General features: G+C 43.6%; 1 long non-coding RNA gene across 1 annotated transcript; it reads left to right on the top strand.

Annotated features, from left to right (window-relative positions):
• The first annotated feature begins 13318 nt into the window (after positions 1-13318).
• LOC129604718 (uncharacterized) lies at positions 13319-21405 on the top strand. Its single transcript, XR_008695869.1, has 4 exons — positions 13319-13419; positions 15115-15171; positions 15368-19344; positions 19424-21405. It is a non-coding gene; the product is annotated as an uncharacterized LOC129604718 (long non-coding RNA).
• Positions 21406-22977: the final 1572 nt, after the last annotated feature.

Below are 22977 nucleotides of genomic sequence, written 5' to 3' on the forward strand. Positions count from 1 at the left end.
ACTAGATGGGTGTACTGTCATCTTTTCAGTAATTTTTAGCATTTGCATGTTGTTGTATATGAATAACGAAATTACGTTTGACAAAACTGTGAAGAGTTCCGTGTCTACATGAGAGCGGGCAGAACAACTATGACTCACTGCCGAAAGCGGCTGGTGAAACATGGCTGTAGCTCTGCAATGACTTATTATGTGGTACTGGTGAAAGGGGAAATAACGAAATAAATGGAATATAAAACCGAAACGCTTTCAAGCGTTTTTTTGGTTTATAATATATTTTTAATTGCACATTTGTTAAAACTAGATGGGTGAGCGGTGTACTGTCGTCTTTTCTGCAATTTTTAGTAACGTTACAGTGAAATAATGTGTGAACTTTATTTAGTTTTTTTGTAAATAAGCAAAGCAGCAAAACTGTTTTATTGTCTTGTTAATGTTTTTTATTGCTTCCTTCGGTGAGACCGCAACAATGACACTCGTCCTTTCACGTTGTAAATCCAAGCACATAGCGGTGGAACATTGTAACAGTGGATGTCACTCATAGACTCATAGGAACATGAGTAGGAACCCTGCTCTACCTTGCAGGCAGCAGCAGGGTCAGCGAGCCCATGCGTCCCACCCCACAGAGAGCGTTGGTGATGGCCCTCTTTACGTAACAAAAGTGGCTCTTGACAGGGTGCCAGCTGGAGCGTGGCGGACAAGTGAACACCCAGCCGTAGTTAGGGGTATATGTAAAGGTGTACGTCCCTTAGTAGTTCTAGTGTTAACCCTGTGTCTGTGAGACTGTCTCTGCCCGGAAGCCTGCAGGTCCATCAGACTTTCCATGTGAGTCGTCTTAAACCGTTCCGGTCATGCCCAATGGCTGCTCCACACCAACCACCTCCACCACCCCGGGTCGTGGAGGGGGCTCCGGCGTACACAGTTCAAGAACTCCTGGACTGCAGACGACGGGGAAGAGGACTCCAGTATCTGGTGGATTGGGAGGGATACGGACCGAATGAACGCTCCTGGGTTCCCTCCCGGGACATGCTGGACAAGTCCCTCATCCGGGACTTTCATGCGGCGCACCCGGAGGCTCCCTCTCCGGGGGGAGCGCCACACCTCAGTCAGGCCACGGCCAAGGGATCGGAACCTGGTCCCTCCTCCTGAGACCACCCTCCGCCCGCCCTGGTTGGGGGGGGGGCTCTAGTGGGCGTTGTGGAAGACGCCGTAGGGAGGGGGGTACTGTCAGAGTGCCAGTTTTTCACTTCCTGTTTTAGCTTAGTTGTTCTAGTTTTGTCACATCACTCTGGTTACGCTCATTCACGCACCTGTACACTATTCATCATTACTCACCAGGACATTTAAGCACCACCTGTCACCGTTGTTATCCGGCAGATCGTTGATTCTATGACCTCACGTTCCAGTAATTCTCTAGTTCAGCCTATTCTGTTGTTGACCCAGTTCCGTACCTCTGACCATCGTTTCTCGCCTGATCCTGATCGGTTTTGTAAGTCTTTACTCTGTTGCTGAACTCTGCCTGTTTCTGGACCTGTCTGAGGCTGCCGATTCTAGTTCTGAGACCTGAGCCTTTTGGTATTGACCCACGCCTGTTACCGGACCCGATTACGCTTATCCCTTGTGTACTGCTAAACTGTGCCTACCTGTGTATGACTTGGACCATCTGTGACCTGGATTCTTGCATTAAATATCACTTTAATCATATCATCTGTCTACCGCTTCATCGCTGTGCATGTGGGTCCGATCTCTGCCAAAGACAGAAAGGCATTTTTTAAAGTGTTTTGTTAGTGTTTTGAATCTCAACACACTGCTCTTCACCAGCAGACCCTCAATAGCCTCATCAGCCTCATCCCTCATGTTTTGGTGCTACCACTGCGTGGACCGACATTTTCTGTAAGCATTATAATAAGCGTTACAGTATGGGCTGGTTGAGGTGTGAGCTGCACAATCTTTGTTCATGTAATATAATTTGAGCCAATGCTTCCTATCACGGTGATGATTACTTGATCGGTTCAAATTGTCTTAAAACCGATACTGATAAACGTATCAAAAACTTTCTCCTCGGGAACGAACACGAGTCAAGGAGGGAGCTATTTTGGCAAAGACTAACACAGTTTCAAGAACAAGCCAAACCCGCTCTCAGGCTTTAGTCACATGTGTCACATGTCACATGATCTATAAATACAAGATAGTCAGAAAACACTGTCTTGATTCAAATATCTTAATTTAACCAACTTTACAGTGGGAGGAGGACAATATTACTCAATACATGGTCTGCAATTATAGTTCTCTTGACCAGTACTCAGAGCTTTAACACTGTATTACGGGTGTCAAACTCAAACCTGGCCCTTGCTGGTTTTCGAACTCTCCCTACTCAAGAGCCTGCCCATTATCTAGATCAGGTGTGTCAATCAGCAGCTGGATGAGCCAACCGCCACACCTGTTTGCCCAAAAGACTATATCAAGAAGTATAACTCTATGGGTAAAGAATTATAAAATTGACTTTACGATTTTTATTTTAATAATATTTGATTCAACTAGTTACAGAAGTTTTATCTTTGGCTTTAAAGAATATTTGAAATTAAAGAACACAGATTATAAAAAGTCTTGGTTCAAGATTTTTGTGCAATGTTTGGCTAAACTTTATTCATTTATTTTTATTTATAACTTTATAAAAAATAACTTATGCACATTATGCAGTGTGGTTTGAAGCATCTTACATCTAAGTACAGTGTATGGGCTACATTGACACCATTAGTTTTGCTACAGTAAATATTGATTTCCATTTCCAACAAACCAAAACATGAACATTCATCAGGAAATTACTTCACTTGAACTCCCCTTGTCAATCCTAATTCAAGTTGCAGTAATTTATTCTGGATCAAAGCTTTAAACTAATAAAATGTCAGACCTATTTTCTATTACCATTCTTTGGGCCCTTGTGCTAATAAATGCTACTGCTGTGATTAAAATGAATCCTTAAATTAAAAGGCAAACTAAAGCAGAAGTGCATTTCCCCTTCTTCTAGTAACAGCTGTTACTTTCCTCCAACCCAACAAGTGGTTCAGGTCCTTTTGTTATTTCTGCTTCTTGGCCCTGACTCACCTGCTACAAACTGAACCTAATCCAACACAGAGAAACCCATGAGCTTTGATTATACACACTCAAACAAATGCATCCTTTCCTTGATCCTTTCCCTGCTGGTTTATTCATTGTAGTTATAGTGGAAGTAGTAGATTAACTGTGCTCTAGGATCGTGTGATCTGTTGTGCATGTGTGTCTGTGCGGTGTTGAATCACACAAAACAACGCAAAGGGTAATTTATTTCTCTTCTTATCTTGTGCCTTTGTACAGTGGTAGCAGTCCAAAGCGAAAAGCGTTTTCACCGCAGTACCGTTGTGCCGCCACGATGCAACGGGTGCGTCACTGACTAAGGAGTTTTAATCATGTAGCTGGCTGAAAAAAATCAGGACGATTGTCTCATTTTAACTACCAGGTGGCTCAATGTTGTATAGAAGCCTCCAACGCACTACAGCGTATCTCAGGTCCAGCTCTTCGTTTCTATCTGTAACATACGTATATTACACCAAACCTGTTTTAATATGAAGAATCGGTTGTGTGCTCAAATGTGGGAGTATGAAGCGTAACAACTTCCTCTGAAATAAACATTTTCGCATTCACATTGAGACCATGACTAGTCATTCTATGGGGGCATTCCTATGTCCTCCGATAGTACAGTGGTTATGCTTGGTGACTATTGTATTGACTGAGCTGGCGTGAGTTTGATCCCTTGTCAGTGTTCTTACTATACGTTTTTTTCTGAACAACATAGTTGATGTTTTAGTTATTTTCTGTTCACTACAAAGGTATAAGCGTTCTGCTAGTTTAAGACATATCTGAGCCACAGCAGCAAAACATTCTTGTTTTCATTCTCCTCAGGTTTTTTGTGCCTTTAGATAGCTGTTTGTTTCACATATTTCATATTTCCGTGATTATGGTATGCGGTAAAAGTATGTAGCGGATTCAAATTCATAGTTTGATAGTGCATTCCTCGAAGTTGGGGCACCAGGTTTGTTTTAAAGCTGAAACCACGCTTCTATCAATCTAGTCAACACCAGAGGTCAATTCAGTGAGTCACTAGTTATGAACAACAAAAACAACTTTCTTGCGATAAAACCAAATCGGTCTCTAATGTTGTGAATTCTTGTGAATTCCTCAGTGACCTCTGCTTAAATCTGAAGAACAAGGCACAAAGGAAATTAAAGAAAAGTAATGCAACGCTAAAAGAAAGGCGAAGCACATTAAGATAGAGGGAAACTAGGGTTTCCGGGTTTAAATACCCCTGGGGCAGTTGTCACTTCAGGGCGGAGAAATTAGTTCAACCAGTGGTGAAGAGTTCCACCTCTTCAGATCAGGTATCAAACTATTGGATTTGGATTGTTCCTAAATTTGGGATAACTAAGCTTTCCTCTTTTTATGAAGCTCAAAGTTGCATCACACCATAACACAATACACATGTAATGAAGATACATAATTTAGCTGGTGGACCTAGCATACATGTATGGCGTACCAGTTAAACAAATGAAGAAGGTATCTTTATTTTAGTTTTATACCTTCACACAAAGGAAAGCATGGTAATAAGTCCCTTTGTTGTTCTTGGGGAATTTCCTGGCAAATCTGTAGATCAGGCAATGAACATCAAACAAACCAATCTAATATCAAATAATAGCATTTTGTACACAGAATACAATGGCATCAGTTTCATGACAGTTAAAAGTTCTGGTGCACCTGAACCAGAGCTTATTTAGGTTTTAAAATGCCATACTTTCTTAAGAAATGTTTTCCGGTGGTTGTAGATTTTACGTAAATAACCATAATAATCATGGGTGCTGCAATTCGATTTACAGCAGCCATAGATCTGTTGAACTCTATGAGATGACGACAGAACTCAACAGATCTACTCATTATTGCTGCAACATGTTTATTCATATGTTTACTCTGGGTCCCCTCAAAACTCCAGGAGTGAGGAGGCGGTTTAAATCAGTGGTGCCACCGCTTACACTAGCGTTTCTGCCTTTTACTTAGAGCCCCGCACTTCATTGTTTTAAAAGAATGGGGGAGCTTTCCCCCATGGTTACGTATTCATATGTAAATACCTACTGCACACCTAGACTGCAGCAGCAAACTGACTGTAGAAAGGTTTGGAAATACCTGCCTGAGTCCCTGCAGGAAAACCTCGGCTGGATTCCGCTCAGTCAAATAATCCTGTAACACAGGCTACAGGAACAGACAGTCTCCGGCAGACTTATACCTCCACCTGAGAAGAACAGTTCAACTAACATGAAGTCTGGTGAGTAAGATGCCATGTTTTTCCACTGTCCACTAGTGTAGTCTATTTGTTAGCTAACCAAGGTTAGCATTAAGGTAACTACTTTGGGTTTGGGACAGTTGTAAGTGGTAGAAAATGGTTTAACTGAATATGACCTATCAGTCACACGTTAACGAATGTGCTTTTGCTTCATAGGACGTTGGTTGGTGGTAAAAAAAATGTTGTTTAACTGAATATGACCTGTCAGTCACATGTAAGCTAACTTAGCAACAGCTCTTTGCTTCATAGAACGTTTGTTAGAGGAAAACGTTTTAACTACATGTAGCCATGTAAGATGATTGACCAACAATATCACCAGAAGCTTTGCCCGGTTTAATATCTGTAAGGACAAGTAACAATTATTGTCATATACTTTTTCTGTGTGTTCTTTGTATTTTGCTGTTGCTCCCGTTCCTGACTCATACAGTGAAACACCAATGGGAATCTAGAAAATCCTCAGCTCAACCCATCCAGACTGGGGAGTGTGGTGATGGATGAACTGGCCAATCTGCCTCAGATTTTCTATCTTTGGACTAAATACATGAAAAACACTTTTACCTTTTGTTCAGCAGCTGCTGTAATACTCAAGCTGGTTAGAAGTGAGCGTTGTCCTAAAATTCAAACACTGGAAAATCAAACCATGGCTAGTTCTGACATTTCATGTCTTAGTCACTGTTTGGTACTCTATAGATAGTATATTGTATGGCATAGTTACAGTTTGTTTGAGCTTGTGCAGGAGGTTGAGCGGTACTGGCTAGAAATATTTGGGCTCCCCTCCACACATAGCCTGGGCTCTGGAACCCAACTTGAGAGGGGCTGGACCCTCTTCTACTCTGGAATTTTCTGCGACGAGAGGAAGCGGGCTGGTGTGGGCTTGCTGATAGCTCCCCAGCTTAGCCGCCATGTGTTGGAGCTTTCCCCAGTGGACTGTTGTTTGTGCTTACAGGCCAAACGATAGAGTGCAGTACCCGGCCTTCTAGTGGTCTCTGGAGGGAGTGTTGGAAAGGGCTTCAATTGGTGACCCCATTGTTCTTCTGGGAGATTTCAATGCCCACCTGTGGAACAACAGTGATACCTGGAGAGGCGTGATTGGGACAAACGGCCTCTCTGATCTGAACCCGAACGATTTTATGTTATTGGACTTCTGTGATAGGCACAGTTTGGCCATGACAAACACTATGTTCAAACATAAGGGTGTCCTTCGGTGCACATGGCACCAGGACACCCTAGGCCAGAGGTCGATGATGGACTTTGTAGTCATTTCACCTGACCTTCGGCCATATGTTTTGGACACTTGCCGGAGGTAAGGGACGCCATCAAACTGAAGAAGGAGTCCTATCAGGTCTGGTTGACCTGTGGGACTCCTGAGGCAGCTGATGGGTACCGACAGGCCAAGCATGCTGCAGCCCGTGCCGTCGCAAAGGCAAAAACTCGAACCTGGGAGGAGTTCGGGGAGGCCATGGAGGAGGACTATCGCTCGGCCTCAAAGAGATTCTGGCAAACTGTTCGACGCCTCAGGAGGGGGAAGCAGTCCTTCACCAACTATGTTTTCAGTGGAGGTGGGGAGCTGTTAACCTAGACTGGGAATGTTATCAGACAGTGGAACGAGTACTTTGAGGATCTCCTCAACCCCTTCGACATGCCTTCTGCTGAGGAAGCAGAGACAGGGGACTCAGAGGTGTAGTTACCTATCATTCAGACTAAGGTCACCAAGGTAGTTTGTAAGTTCTTCGGTGGCAGGGCAGCGGGGGTGGATGAGATCCGTCCTGAGTACCTCAAGTCTCTGGATGTTGTGGGGCTGTCATGGGTGACACGCCTCTGCAACATCGCATGGACGAGGGGTACAGTTCCTCTGGACTGGACAACCGAGGTGGTTGTCCCTCTTCATGAAAAGGGGGACAGGAGAGTATGTTCCAACTATAGGGGGATCACACTTCTCAGCCTCCCTGGGAAAGTCTATGCCAGGGTACTGGAGAGGAGAATTCGGCCAATAGTCGAACCTTGAGGATTTGTGGGAGTTTGCCCAACCGGTCTACATGTGTTTTGTGGACTTGGAGAAGGCATTCAACTGTGTCCCTCGTGGCATCTCGTGGGGGGTGCTCTGGGAGTATGGAGTCCAAGGCACTTTGCTAAGGGCTGTTCGGTCTCTGTACAACCGGAGCAGGAGCTTGGTTCGCATTGCTGTCAGTAAGTCAGGACCTGTTCCCGGTGCATGTTGGACTTTTTTTGTCACTGGTTCTGTTCATTATTTTCATGGACAGAATTTCTAGGGGCAGCCAGGAGTTCTGGTTTGGGGACCACATGATTGCGTCTCTGCTTTTTGCAGATGTTGTTGTTCCGTTGGCTTCATCAGGCCAGGACCTGAGCGTGCGCTGAGGCGGTTTGCAGCTGAGTGTGAAGCGGTTGGGATGAGAATCAATTTTTCCACATCTGAAGCCATGATTCTCGACCGGATAAAGGTGGTTTGCTCTCTCCAGGTTGGAGGAGAGTTCTTGCCCCAAGTGGAGGAGTTCAAGTATCTTGGGGTCTTGTCACAAGTTAGGGGAAGAAAGGAGCGTGAGATTGACAGACAGATTGGTGCGGCGGCTGCATTAATGTGTGTGATGCAGGATCCACATGCACAGCCGGAGACAGAACTCACTTGAGTGTTCGTTTAATAAAGAGCAACTTAGCAGAACAGCAGACAAAATCAGGGTCATACAGGCAACGGGAAATCCAGCATACAGGCAAAAGCACCAACAGGGAGCAGACAAAGACAGGCAAGTATGAGAACAAAACAGGTTCTTACATGAGCTGATTGGAAGCAGCTGTGGGATCACAAGAGACATCAAGACAGAAACATGATGGAACAGAAACCAGAAGTTTTACCAAAATAAAACAGGAAATGCTTGACAAAAAGTCCAGACTGTGACAGAACAGAGGTTTATAAGCCCTTTCCCTTAACCACTACACTACCCAAGACTTAAGCAACAGTTGTTCACATGAGCTTATATAACACAATGAACAACAGTTTTAGGACTGACAGTGGGAGCCAATCGCCATCTACAGGCCAAAAGGGGCATTGCACACCCTCTTAGATGGTGCAAACACGGTGATACTGCTTTGACAGTGGATGCCAACCACCGTAAAGGCTGACAATTTTCATTGTTACCACTGTACCTCTATGTATGTGTGTGTGTGTGTGTGTGTGTGTCTGTCTGTGTCTGTCTACCCCTCCTTCTGTCCCAGTGCACAGACACCTCTGAATGTCAAGGCCCAGTTACGTGAAGCCACCATGTACATGCACTTCCAGCGCTTACTCCTGGCAGCTGCGTGGCAATTAATTTTAGTTAGGACATGCCAAGTCATAATCACACATTTCAAAAAAACTGAGCTCATTTATTTATTTTAAATTGATTCAGTAATTCATACCAGCTGTTTTTCAGGTTCATTAGTTGGAAAATTGAACATTTAAGGTCTCACAATTTTTATTTTTAGAAAATATTGACTTGATATTGCAATATGAAAACTGTTACATCTGGATAAACCTTCTTAGAGCCGCTATATTGTTCATCCCACCATTCATTTCCTAACCACAGATGTGATGTAGCTGGAGTCTGGAGTCTCAAGGCCTAACCTTTAAAATCACCTGCTAAATGTTTTCTTTGCCTTATCCTGGGTTTAATGAAAAGAGACAACAATTCAGTGTAAATAAACATATGATAAATGATCATAGTTAAGTTCCCCACCATGCACAAAATACTCACACCTGAAAACAGACATTTTTTGCTTATTCCTAGACACAATATAGAAGAAATACTTGAACAACAAACTCAATGGTCCCTTGTCAGCTTGGAGTGATAGTTCACTAAACAGTTCTCCTTCAGTTCATGTGCACATCCCAGTTTTTATTGGTCGTTTGGATACAGCCATCCAATGAACGATACACACACAGGTCTAACTAGCTGCATCATTGTTATAATGACACGTTTTGTTTGCTAAAAGCTCCAACAAAACACTGGAAAATATGCAGCAAAAGCTCATTTTGCCTTCAAACAATACAACTTGCAACCAAGTATATGAACACAACCAATCAGTCATAACACAATGGACAGCAAAATACAAAACACTGATCTCAGTGGTGTGACTTAGTGCTTCATTGATTGTCATTGTGGTCTGTTACTATTTATTGTCTATGTAGTTTATGCCAAATTGACATTTTATGCAAAAAAATTGGATCCAGATAAAAAATGCTTTGATTTATTGAATCCATTGACATTAATTTTTCAAACTGGCGGAAAACTGAAATATTGCGGATAATCCATGTAAAACAAAATACAGTCAAATCTATTGGGGGGATAAACACATCCACTATTGATACTCAGTCTCCACTTTAGACTTCTTCCATGGTTGGTTCAAATATGCAGAATCTATGTAAAATATCTTACATATCTTCTCTGCTTTAGACCTCTTCCATGCCTGCTGGTAAAGACCAACCCAGACCTGGCACCTTTTTTAAGGCCCAAAGACTGATAGCAAATTGACGATTTTTTTGTGTCAAACAGATGCTATGGTGAGTTCATACTGGGCTTGCTGGTTTCTGATAGTTAGGAACAGATGGTTTCTCTTTGGTCATCAAAGCTAAAACAATGGAATTTGGACTGATTGAATTATGTCAGTGTTAACTGTTTTGCAAAAAGGAGGAGAAAATGTGAATCCAATGAGAACATTTTTAAACAACGAATAAAAACTGTAAAACTTCACTACATTTTGGGTTTGTGTGATGGCTTGTCAGGCTCTTTTCCCATGTCTTTGTCCAAAAAGCTTCATAATACAACAGATTACTTTGAAAGTTGAGCTACTCAACTTGAGCTATATATATATATATATATATATATATATATATATATATATATATATATATATATATATATATATATATATATATATATATATATATATATATATATACATACTAACATATACTTATATATAAGTTGAAAGGTGAATCAATGTTGATGGGGCAACATTATGGTTGATCGTCAACGTTACATTTAAGCTGATTTATGGTCATTCATTAATGTTACATTTATGCTGCATAGTATAGTCAATTATCAATGTAACGTGTATGTTGATTTATGGTATTTTAGCAACGTTACATTTACATAGATTTACAGTCAATTATCAACGTTGCATGTTGCTCCTTATTTTCACCGAAGTCCATCCATGTCCACCGTCAAACTACAACATACAAGTAACACACTAAGCATTTATTGTGACATTCTGCCTCCACGCCGCTAGAGGCGCTCCTGGGGCTTTTTGTGTGGGTCCGCTTTAAGTTTAATTTCCTGTCTAATTAGTTGACCCACCTTTTTGGTTTGTATTTAAGGCATGTCTTGGTGATGAGACATTGTTGGTGTGTACACGTGGGCCTAGCTGGATGCTACACTATTGTTACATTTAAGGAGATGTCCTGTCTCACCACGTAAGGTTTGAGTGTCTTGTGTTTATGTTCCATGTGTAGGTCTTTGCCCGTGTTACGGGGCGTGTTTTGTTTAGCCTGTAGACAGTGCTGTGTTTTTGTTTTTAGTTGTCCTGTGTTATGTTTTGGGTTCCATGTGTAGGTCTTTGCCCGTGGTGTACGGAGTGTTTGGTTTGATAGTGAGTTTAGTTGTTAATACTGTTTACCTTCATTGCAGCGATTTTTAGTTCTTCCCTTTTGTGTTGAACTGAATCCTGATGTGCAGTGAGTTTTTGTTGTATTTTAATAAAGTCCTTTAAATGTTAATAATAGCTTCTGTGTTTGGGTCGTGCATTTGGGGTCTCCCCCCTCTCCTGTGTTCCCTGCGACCTGGTCTGCCGGTTGCGGCCAGGTGTCTGTGTGAGGGATTACACAGAGAGCTGTGTGCTGAAAGCACGTCGGCCTGAACCCTCCGCTCAGTGTGAGCGCGTTCTCCTCCCGGCTCCGTGAGAGCCGTAGTTCTCTCTGCTTGGAGCGGATGCGGTTATTTTTTCTCTCCACCGCATCCCCTCTCCTGTCCCAGGATTCCGTCAAGCCCCGCCGGTTCGGAACCGACGAGGGGAGTTCGTAACATTTATCATGTAAAGAAAAAAACACATTTTACATAAATTAATGAACGACAGGAAACAAACGTAAAATAATCATACCTCACTAGCTGCACACACATAAGAAGGAATGGAAACGTCAAATACATCAAAACAAACTTTAGCATCTTGTCTTATGCTTTCATTCACAATGTTTTCCTTTGTGCACCAGTATTATATGTTCGGACTGAACACATAAACCTTTGTTCCGGACCAGCAATGAACATTAAATAAATGCAGACACAATAAATATGCAAATGAAAAAAATGTAAAAATAACATTTATGTCAGTTATTTATGTCAGTCACCAATATTGCAACTTACACTGTCATTAAAATTGACATTGAAACTGACAATAAGTAAACATGAATCAAATAGACTTACACAACGAATCCCATATGCGAAACAAGTTACCGCAATTACAAATAACATTTAAACGTGGAAATTACATGACACCACACATAAACAAACATGACAAACACCGGACAAAACACAGCCACCTGGCTGCTGGAAGACAAAGTGGAACAGAAACATTTAAAGTTCTACAGTATCTTTGTTCCACCACCACCCAACCTCTCTGGTGCATATGTGTTCATTGTTTTCCATACATTGAATGATGTAGTATCATAAGTTGTATCTAAGGACAAAAATCAAAACACACTAAGATATTTTACATAAATTTTGCATATCTGAACCAACCATGGAGGAAGTCTAAAGTGGAGACAGAGTATCAATAGTGGTTGTGTCTCATCCTCCAGTAGGTTTGACTGTATTTGTTTGAATGTATTATCTGTAATATTTATAATATTTAAATTTTCTGCCACAGTTTGAAAGGTGGATGTCAAGGATTCAGTACCAGCATCACCACTGTGTAATGGTGTTTTATATGTTTCAGTTCTCCTTTGCATTTAACTGAATTCTTAGGGTACTGAAGCATACCTTTAAAATGCTTAACACACACTATGCACATGTTGTGGCAAAGCCCAGAGCATCTGATATATGTTTGGAGGTCTGTCCCAGAATAAAGCAAAGTGCTGCAGGCTTGTCTTTGTTCACTCCTGAACACAGAACTCTGCTTGGCCTCTGTTGCACACTTACACACTTGCACACAAACCTAATGTGGTTCTGTGTATGTGGCGTTGCTAATTAGGCTACTGTATTCCGAGGGCAGACATAGTCTATTTTAAAGCTGGGGCCACTGTAAGTGAGTCACAGCAGGATGACTGAGCCTTTAGGAGTTGGAGCCTCGACAATGCCGATGACATCCAAGCATGCTGTTACGTATGGTCAATTACTATTTCAACCCCAGCTGGCTCATGGGAGATGTGATTACAGGGCTCTGAAATAAGGCAACAATCTGTCGTGGAAAGTAGAAGAGCAGAGCGTGAATTACTTATGAAGATTCACTGTTTGAAGGGTTGAATGACTAACTGTCCTGCAAAGTACTGTAAGAAAAGCACATGTAAGGAGCACACAACAAAAACTTAGAAATGTGTTCCTGCCAATGCCCTGAATCTAGAGTGTCTTCTTTCATCTTCCCTGTTCTCCTCACCTCTGCCCCTCTCTTTTCTTCGCCTGACTCATGTGATGTAAGATATGGCGACAGCTACTGAAACCTGAGGGATTAAGCAAAGTTATTTGCGCACCCCAGGCTAACACCACAATATGTCACACACTTACACAAAAACTGCACAGACAGGCAGGTGATATCAGGTAGAGAGAGCTATTCTCTATCTTTCTGGGTGCAGGAAGTTCGTCTATTTTAAAGACACAGGTCTTCCAGGCAGGAATAACAAGGATTCAGCACACACACAGATGACAGAGCAAGCTCCACCCACACATGAAGTGAAGTATGAGACAGCCGCTGTCAAGCTGTTCACCTCACTAACCCAGAGACAACAGAAGACAACACAGAGAAAAGGCCTTCAGGAGCACATACTCTCTGTAGACCTTGAGTCAAACCTTCAAGCAGGTGTAAGAGCATTTTTTTATATCATGTACATTTGCTTTTATAATTATACTCTAAAAATCTTATTTCTAGGCTCTATGGCTCTTTTTAGGGGGTTTTCTTAAAAATGGCATTGCCTAAATAATATGTGTATATCTCTGCAACCTCAAGGTCTATTTGAATGAATGTAATGTCATAATGTAGGGGGACACTTGATGTGATATGATGTGTCAGAACAGAGGTCCCTAGTTGTTACCCAGCATGTGACTACCACCGACCACAGCCTGACAGCCACAGCTGGACAGAAGTTATCTGATGCTGGACTTGAGGCCGGGGACGTCCAGGGGCCGAGGGCGGTCAGCACGGTGTGGTCACAGCTGAGCAGATATTACAAGAGGTCTCCCTGCCCAGTGATATTAGTTTGATAATTAGATGTATCAGTTTTTTTGGAACCTGTAGATTTTACAGAGAAAAATTACTATACGTTGGGGGACCTCATGTGCATAAACTGTATTAAAATAACCATTATTATGGTCCATCATGTTTAAACACAGAAAGTGGCCTGCATGTAAAGCCCTCATCCTGGTTGTAGTGACTTTAAACAAAGGATTTGGAATGCTTCCCATCCTCCGCCTGGCCAAGCACCACAGTATGAGTGTTCACATCCAGGTGTGAATTACATGCCTTAAACCATACTGGATGCTACAATGTTCCAAAAAACTTGAAGATAAAAGGGCATTGGCTCTGGTCTCTTCTTCCTTGTTTTCCTTTTCCTGTTGGTGGCTTCTCAAGCTCAGTAATATTCTCTCTCCCTGCCTTGGTCCCTGGTTAAAATTAATTAATTAATTAATCATTTGCAAAATCATGACACCATAAATACGCTATACTGCAGTATTATTGGCTTTTAAGCTTTCAGTTTTTAGGTTTTAGTGTGTTACTCATGAAAACCCCATGTCCACTGTGCACCAACCTGCTGGCGGTAGCCCTCTATTGCCAGTAACCTTTCTCAGGGAGAAGCCATTTTGGCAATGGAGGTGTCGCTTTACTCGTAAGAATCAATAAATGTGAGGTAAACACGTCATCATGGCATTGACAGCACTCCAGTCAGAATCGTTCAAACAATTTTGCAATGTAACGTGACATAAATCATGTCACGTTACATGCCAGACTGACTGGCTCATCTCCCAGGATGTAGAAATAACAGAAAATGGGATTAGTTTGCCAGTAAAATGAACTTTGGATAGCAAAACCGGTTAGGAAATTTAAAGTATATGAGTAGCATTTAGCTTAGCATTCATTGTCTGTTGCTCATAACTCACCACCTGTACCAGCTAACCAGTGTTACCAGTGTTACACACTATCAGTTATTGTGTTATTTTTTTATTCATTACTGAGGCTGTGTTTGATTCATGTGAAAGACATTATTAGAGCATTGAAGCTGATTAACTGCTGATTAATTCAACGTTAAGCATGTCTATGTCATTCACAGTCTGCATTAGATAAGTCCTTCAAACCCCAGAGGACCTAATTAGGGTCCTCTGGGTGAGACCTTTCAAGGGGCTTTTAAAACACCACACATGCTGTAGTGTAGTGCTGTGTATTGTATGGTGCCAAAAGTAGGGATTGAACCTGGAACGTTCTGCTTCCCAGCTTTTGTGCACTTGTGTAACATATTGTGGTGTTAGCCTAGGGTATGAAAATATTTTTTGTTAATCCCTCAGGTTTCAATAGCTGTCACCATACCTTACATCACCTGATCCAGGCGAAGAAAAGAGAGGGTAAGAGAATTTAAAAAAGGGAAGTGGCAGAGGTGAGGAGAACAGGGAAGATGAAAAAAAGACACTCTAGAGTTAGGGCATAGGCAAGAACATACATAATTAACACAAAAGCGAAATGCTCCAAGTTTCTCAGTTTTAGTTGTGTGTTCCGTACATGTGCTCTTGTACGACGACAGATTGTTGTCTTTTTTTTCAGACCCCTGTAATCACATCTCCCATGAGCCAGTTGGAGTTGAAACAGTAATTGACGAAATGTAACAGCATGCTTGGATGTCATCGGCATTGTCAAGCCATCAGCTCCAAAAGGGTCAGTCATCCCGCTGTGACTCACTCACACTGGCCTCAGCTTTAAAATAGACTTTGGCTGCCTTCGGAAATACAGTAGCCTACTGTAATTAGCAATGCCACATACACAGAAGCACATTGGGTTAATGTAAAAATAAATTTGCTTAATCCCTCAGGTTTCAATAGCTGTCGCCATACCTTATGTCACCTGAGTCAGGTAAAGAAAAGAGAGGAAAAGAGAATTTAAAAAAGGGAAGCGGCAAAGGTGAGAAGAACAGGAAAGAAGAAAGAACACGCTCTAGATTCAGGGCATTGGCAAGAACACATTAAACATAAGTAATTAACATAACGTTAACAAAAGCGAAATGCTCCAAGTTCTAAGATGAAGGTTGTAATAAAAATTGAAATGTATTGATCCCAGAAATTATCTCACATTCCCTCAGGTGATTGGTAAAAAAAAAACTGGGCAGCCAAAGTGCAGTGCCCAGGGAGCTAGTGTAAAGTGTCTTGCTCAAGGACATACCTTGTGCAAAAACCAGCATTAACCCTGGGACCTTCTCAGGTCAATGCGAAAAAAAGAATCACCATGCTCACAACCATGCTCCAGGAACTCGACCTTCATGCTCTATCATTCCCGTCGGAGCGAGCCAAGGTCGCTTTCGCTGTGTCCCATCTATCAGGAAAAGCAGAAGCTTGGGCCACGACGGAGTGGCAAAATAAATCAGCCTGTCTAGCCTCATTCAAAGCCTTTTCCGCAGCCCTGAAGCGCATCTTTCAGGAGGTCACGCCGGGTCGAGAAGCCGCCCAGAACCTGGTGAGTCTCCATCAGGGAGATCGCTCCACTTACGCGTATGCCATCGAGTTTCGGACACTTGCCGCGGAGGCAGGTTGGGCCTCCATAGCTTTGAGCCTTCATCAAGGGTCTGTCTCGCAGAGTTAAAGACAGTTTAGCGGCCACCGAACCACCAGCCGACTTAGATGAATTAATAGCCCTGGCCATCAAGGTGGATCGTCGGTTGTGGAGCAGCATCAAAGAGCGCTGCGAGGAAAAAAGCACTAACCCACTTCGACACTCCAAGCCAATGTCGCCCTCGGGCCTAGAATTACCCAGCCACCCTGAACGCACTTCATCGCAGGTCTTCCGGCAACACGCGCCAACTCACCATGCCCACGCAGCCACTTTTTTTCTTCGTCTGACGAGCGCGGAGAAGTACTGCAGACGAACATCAGGTCTGTGTTTATATTGTGGCCAACTCGGACATATTGCTATTTCCTGCCCTGTAAAAGCCAATGCTCACCATTTGCCCGGAGGTTAGTGGTGAGCCAATCCAATCTTTGCAAAGCCTCCGTCCGGCCGTTACCCATAGCCATGTTCTCTGTGGGAACCCAGTCAGTTCAGCAGGCAGTTTTAGTAGACTCAGGGGCCGACGCCAGCCTCATGGACGCAAATCTGGTAAAGCGCCTGGCAGTGTCCACGTTTCCACTACCTTCCGCATTGGAAGTCACGGCCTTAGATGGTCACAGACTTTGGAAGGTCACGCACAGTACTGGTCCCATTACTATGTTTATTCCGGACGCTCACTCAGAGCAGATTCATTTTCATGTGGTCAAGTTTTCTGCACACACCCTGTGGTTCTTGGTTATACCTGGCTCAGACGCCACAACCCCAACCTGGATTGGAGGACAGGGGAAGTGACGGGCTGGGGAGCTGAGTGCCAAAACTCATGTTTTTCTCCCAATTCACAGTCGGTACCCAGCCTTGCCAGAAAAGGGAGATCGACCTCTCGTCTGTTCCTTCCTGTTACCATGACCTAGGAAAAGTCTTCAGTAAAAGGAGAGCCACTTCTCTTCCTCAGCACCGTCCCTATGACTGCTGCATTAATCTACGTCCAGGTACCACACCTCCCAAGGAAAGGTTATTCTCCCTCTCAGGTCCGGAACGAAAGGCCATGTCAGAATACATTGAACAATCCCTAGCTGCTGGAATTATCCGCCCATCATCTTTGCCAGCCGGTGCAGGTTTTTTTTTTCATCTCTAAGAAAGATGGCTCACTGCGCCCCTGCATCAACTACCGCGGACTCAACGCCATCACCGTCGGAGACTCTTATGCCCTTCCTCTGCTCTCCTCATCATTCAAACTCCTTGCCGAAGTGATGCATACCATCTGGTTCGCATAAGAGAAGGGGATGAGTGGAAAACAGCTTTCAACACTCCTGCCGGTCATTACGAGTATGTGGTAATGCCTTTTGGTCTCACCAACGCCCCAGCGATCTTCCAATCCATGGTCAACGACATATTGAGCCCTATGATCAATGTCTTTGCTTTCGTGTATGTAGATGATATCCTGGTCTTCTCACACACTGAAGAAGAACACAGGGACCACAATCGCCAAGTCTTGACAAAACTCTTTGAGCACAGTCTGTTTGTCAGAGCCGAGTAGTGCGGGTTTCACGCCACCACCATCTCCTTCTTGGATTCATAATTACCCCTGAGGGCATCCAGATGGATCCAGCCAAGACGCAGGCCGTCGCCGACTGGCCTCAACCTCAGTGCCCCCGAGATGTCCAGAGATTCTTAGGCTTCGCCAACTTCTATTGCCGCTTCATTCACAGATTTAGTTCCATAGACTAATCTCTCCATAACTTAACCTCCTCTAAGGTCTCATTCCAGTGGTCCCCCGAAGCTGAGACCGCCTTTCAGCGACTCAAGAAGGTCTTTACTACGGCTCCTGTCCTGCGCATGCCTGATCCTAGCCGTCAGTTCGCGGTGGAGGTGGATGCCTCGGACTCTGGGGTTGGAGCGGTCCTCTCCCAGCGGGCTCCTCAAGGTGGGCGCTTGCATCCTTGTGCGTTTCTCTCCAGGAAACTATCCCCAGTGGAGCAGAACTACGATATTGGGAACAAGGAGCTGCTAGCGGTCAAGGTGGCCTTGGAGGAGTGGCGCCACTGGTTGGAGGGAGCTGAGCAACCTTTCTAAGTATTCACAGACCACAAGAATCTCAAGTATATTACCACTGCCAAGCGTCTCAACTCACGTCAAGCCTGTTGGGCCCTGTTCTTTGCCTGGTTCAATTTTCACCTCTCATTTCGCCCTGGATCCAGAAACGGTAAACTGGATGCACTATCGAGAGTGCACGAGTCTGAGCCGGAGGTTATGGAACACACCACCATCCTGCCGACTTCCTGTCTTGTTGGTGGCGTCACCCGGTCCATCGAGAGCCGTGTTCAGGAGGCTACTCGAGGTCTTCCAGTGCCTCCGTCCTGCCCACCCAATCGGCTGTTCGTCCCTCCGGAGCTTCGGAGGTAGGTAGTCCACTGGGCCCACACCTCGTCCTTCAGTTGTCACCCTGGGGTCCAGCGGACTGCTTTCGTGATCGGCAGTCGGTTCTGGTAGCCATCTGTCCAAAGAGATGTACAGGAGTACTTAGCTGCCTGTCCTGTTTGTTCCGCCCATAAGTCATCGCACAAGCCGCCTCCGGGGTTCCTCCAGCCTCTACCAGTCCCACATCGTCCTTGGTCCCATATTGCCCTAGACTTCGTGACGGGCCTTCCACCGTCCAGGGTCCTCACAGTCATTGATCGATTCTCCAGATTAACCCACTTTGTCCCCCTACCTAAGCCTTCCTCAGCCAAGCAGACAGCCCAGGCGGTATTGGAACATGTCTTCCGGCTGCATGGGTTCCCCAAGGACGTCATCTCAGACCGAGGGCCTCAGTTCGTGTCTCGTTTTTGGAAAGAGTTATGCGATTTGCTTGGAGCCCAAGTAAGCCTTACCTCTGGTTACCACCCCGAAGCCAATGGTCAGACGGAATGCATGAACCAGCAACTGGAAACCGGCCTCCGTCTCCTTGCTTTCACCAACCCGTCATCCTGGAGCCAACAATTACTGTGGGTAGAATATACTTTACCTATACTTTTTTTTCATAATACTTTACCTTGCTCCTCCACCGGCATGTCTCCATTTCAGTGTGCAAACGGATACCAGCCGCCTCTCTTCCTGTCCTTGGAAAAAGAAGTCAATATCCCATCTGCTCATGCCCTGCTGAGACGCTACCGGCGCACCTGGGCCCAGGCTAGACGAACCATGCTACTCACCTAGAAGCGCTACAAGAAGGCAGCAGACCGCCATCGCTCCGAGGCTCCAACCTACACGGTCGGACAGCAAATCTGGCTGTCCACGAAGGACTTCCCCATCAAGTCAACTTCACGTAAGCTATCACAGAAGTTCATCGGTCCTTTCATCATTGAACGTATTATCAATCCTTCTTCCTTCAGTCATGTCCGGTTTTATTTTCTTACTACTTCCTGATTAGTCCACATCCAGTTTACCCAGCTTCACTTCCAGTCCTTGTTAACCTCACCTGTTTTTCATCAGTAATCAGTCACTCAGTACTTAAGCACCAGTTCTTGCCTTGCCCAGTTGCCAGATTGTCTACGTTTTTTCCTGACTAGCATTCCAGCATTCATTGTACTCTTGCCTTTCGTGTTTTGATCCTGTTTTGCCATCGACCCTGCTTTTGCCTAACCTATGACAGTCCTGTGCCGTAAGTTGACCTTTGCTTGTACTTTGACCTCGCCTCTGCATGCTCCTTGTCGGATCCTGTTTGCTACCACAACGTGTATGACCTCCGCCTGCCTGACCTTTCTTGTTAAACTTCTTAACCTAACCGAGCCAACGCTGTGCATTTGGGTCCTTCCTCCATTGTCTGTTTATGACATGTGGGTGTTATTCAAGGATTTACACTGATTGCTTTTCAAGTCAGCCTGTGACTGTGATGTCAATCATTAGCCTGGGTGTAATTTTCCTACAGGGAAATTATTTATTAGATGAGTATTGCTGACAAAACTTTGCTAAAGATGAACCATAACTGAGATGGGTACTTACCCAGGTGCTGGGTTTGGTGCAGATCATTGTCCTGATCCTTAAACGAACCCACCTTGCCTGCAAAGCAGCCCCAGAGCATCAGGGAGCCACCACCATGCCTCACTGCAGATAGGGTGTTCCTTTTCCACCAAAACACTAATGAATTGTCCTTTTATTAATATTTTATATATCATGTCTGTTGTACATCAAGATCGCATACACTAGGCAAAAACACTTAACAAGTGTTGGTGAACGTGTTGAAGTGTTGGTGAAGGTGCTAGAAAACGTTACAAGGAAATTACCCATGTGGCAGCTCAGTGCAGCTGTAGCAAACCCGGAGGTTAAATTTGTGGTTTGCATCAGCCTGATGGAAATCTGCACCATTCTGTGCAAACATCTGTGCCTTTTCCCATATTGATGCTGATCTTTGGTCTTTGATTCAGTCAATCGCTTTTGTCCACATGGCTCCAAAAATCTTGTGGTCTGTGTGTCTTTGTAGTAATATAATTCAACATTATGCCTCCCATCTTCAGCTGCGTGCCGGAACATTTTGCTTCTATTTCCTTTTTCATGAAAGACAATTATCTCTTCCTTTCTCTCAACATAAATCTTGACAATTGTGTATTTGAAGCACGCCTGGTGCAACTAGTCTAGCTCTTCAATAGTTTAAAACATGTTTTTTACCATCACCATCTCCAATAAAAAATAATTGTATTTCTGAATGAAACCTTGAGTAATTTCAGGACTTTATTGTAAATACACAGTAGGTAATAGAAGCAGTATTTTCTTCGATAAGGATGTGCCATCAGTTATTATTTTCAGTAACCTAGCAATGGTTACAGCATTCATGTTTCATCATTCGGAAGTGTCTCTGCTGAGCTTCTGACAATACCAGACATAAAAAACTAACACACAAACAAAACAAAACTGAAGCCTCTTATGTTTACAGTTGTTGTTTATACTGTGTCAGATCTTGATGCTGTTTCAGTCATTTTTTCCTATAAGGCTCTGAAGCAGGCTGAATTTCTGATAGTCCCAGAACAACAACATGTTGTTGTTGTTAAGGGGTTGATGTTGAGAAGAAAATAAATAAAAGCAGTAGCTGACCTTGTTCAATGTCAATAATGAGGCTTCTGGTTTAAATGTGCATATAGAATGTTTACATATACAGTATTGGACCTGTAAGTGTGTTTTACATCTGTTAGGTTCAATAACATTTTTGTAAATAGCACTCAACAACATGTGTCACTTTAAGAAACCAACTGCATGTGTCAAGTGCACATGCAGTTGGTTTCTTAAAGTGACACAAATTCATTTAAATTTATTAAATAGAATAGAATAGAATAGAATAGAATAGAATAGAATAGAATGCCTTTATTAGTCCCACACCGGTAAAAATTTATCAGCAGGCAGTTTGACCAGTGCCGAATCAGACACTGGAAGCAAGTTGCAGTACAAAACAATACAAAATTGTTATATAAATTTTTTCTTGGATACATCAGGACAGATAGATGAGGTCGGAGAGCATATGGTGAGACTGTACGGTGTGTGTGTGTGTGTGGGGGGTGTATCTACATCAGTATAGTGAAGTGTTTTTATAGATGTATGGCTGGGGCCAACCTAGATGTTTACAAGCCAGTCCAACAGTTGTCCTTGAAGGGAGACACAATAAGGGAAAGAACATAGAGGCACAGCTGGTGAGCTAGATTGGACCCGGGAAGGGAGGATGAAAGGGAGAAGGGACAGAATAATATACAGTCAATTCAAGTACATTTTAACAATCCATGACTAAATTGCCTAGATTAATAATCCGATTGTCAGAACTCAGGGCTTCATCGCCTATTGTGGGACTATGAGGTACCCATGACATCTCCTCAAGCCTGTCACCAAGTGTTCAGTCTGTCTGCAGATGTTATCCATCTGTCTGTCTGAGATGTTACTGATGGGTCCCTCAATCCAGGTCATCCTCTGATGTAAGTCAACTGATCAATTCAGGCAATCTACTGGTGTAATTCCGTCAGCGTTTGTAACCCCACAGCCGGTGGACATGCCAATGAACCTGCCACAGATTTTCCGATTTTCCGATAAAGCAGGTCACCACCAACGCCAATTATGATTACTCCTGTCCAAAAGTCAAGTCCAAAATATGAATAGATCCTCCACATCCTTGATGGACAGTGGCTCCAGATACCAGGGCACCAGGAATTCCAAGTCCCAAGAGTCCCAGAGGGGCAGAGTGGTTCTCCTGGAGATTCTTCATTCTGAGAAAACTTTATCCAATGCGCTGAATGACCAGTTGATTAGCTCCATGTTTAAAAAATAGTTATTCCAGAATAGCAGATCAGGGTACACAGAAGAGACACAAACACTGCAAGCAAAGTAGAGTGGGAGCAGAGAGAAAACATGTCTGCACTCCTCAAGAGGCGGAAGTAGAAAAAAGATCACAGTCAGCACTTTGGGTCATAATGTCCCATCACATGGACATATGAAGTTCGACACATGGAGCATTGTGTGCAATAAATACAACCAGAGTGCTTTAAAAATGTAGATGACCTCCGTTGGCTAATATAACACAATACTACCATGTTGTGTTAGAGTCCTTAATCAGATCACCTGCCAACGTCTGACACATGCAGCTGGAAGAAACTATGAGCTGA

Source organism: Betta splendens, chromosome 10 (assembly GCF_900634795.4).
Source record: "Betta splendens chromosome 10, fBetSpl5.4, whole genome shotgun sequence".
Taxonomy (NCBI): domain Eukaryota; kingdom Metazoa; phylum Chordata; class Actinopteri; order Anabantiformes; family Osphronemidae; genus Betta; species Betta splendens.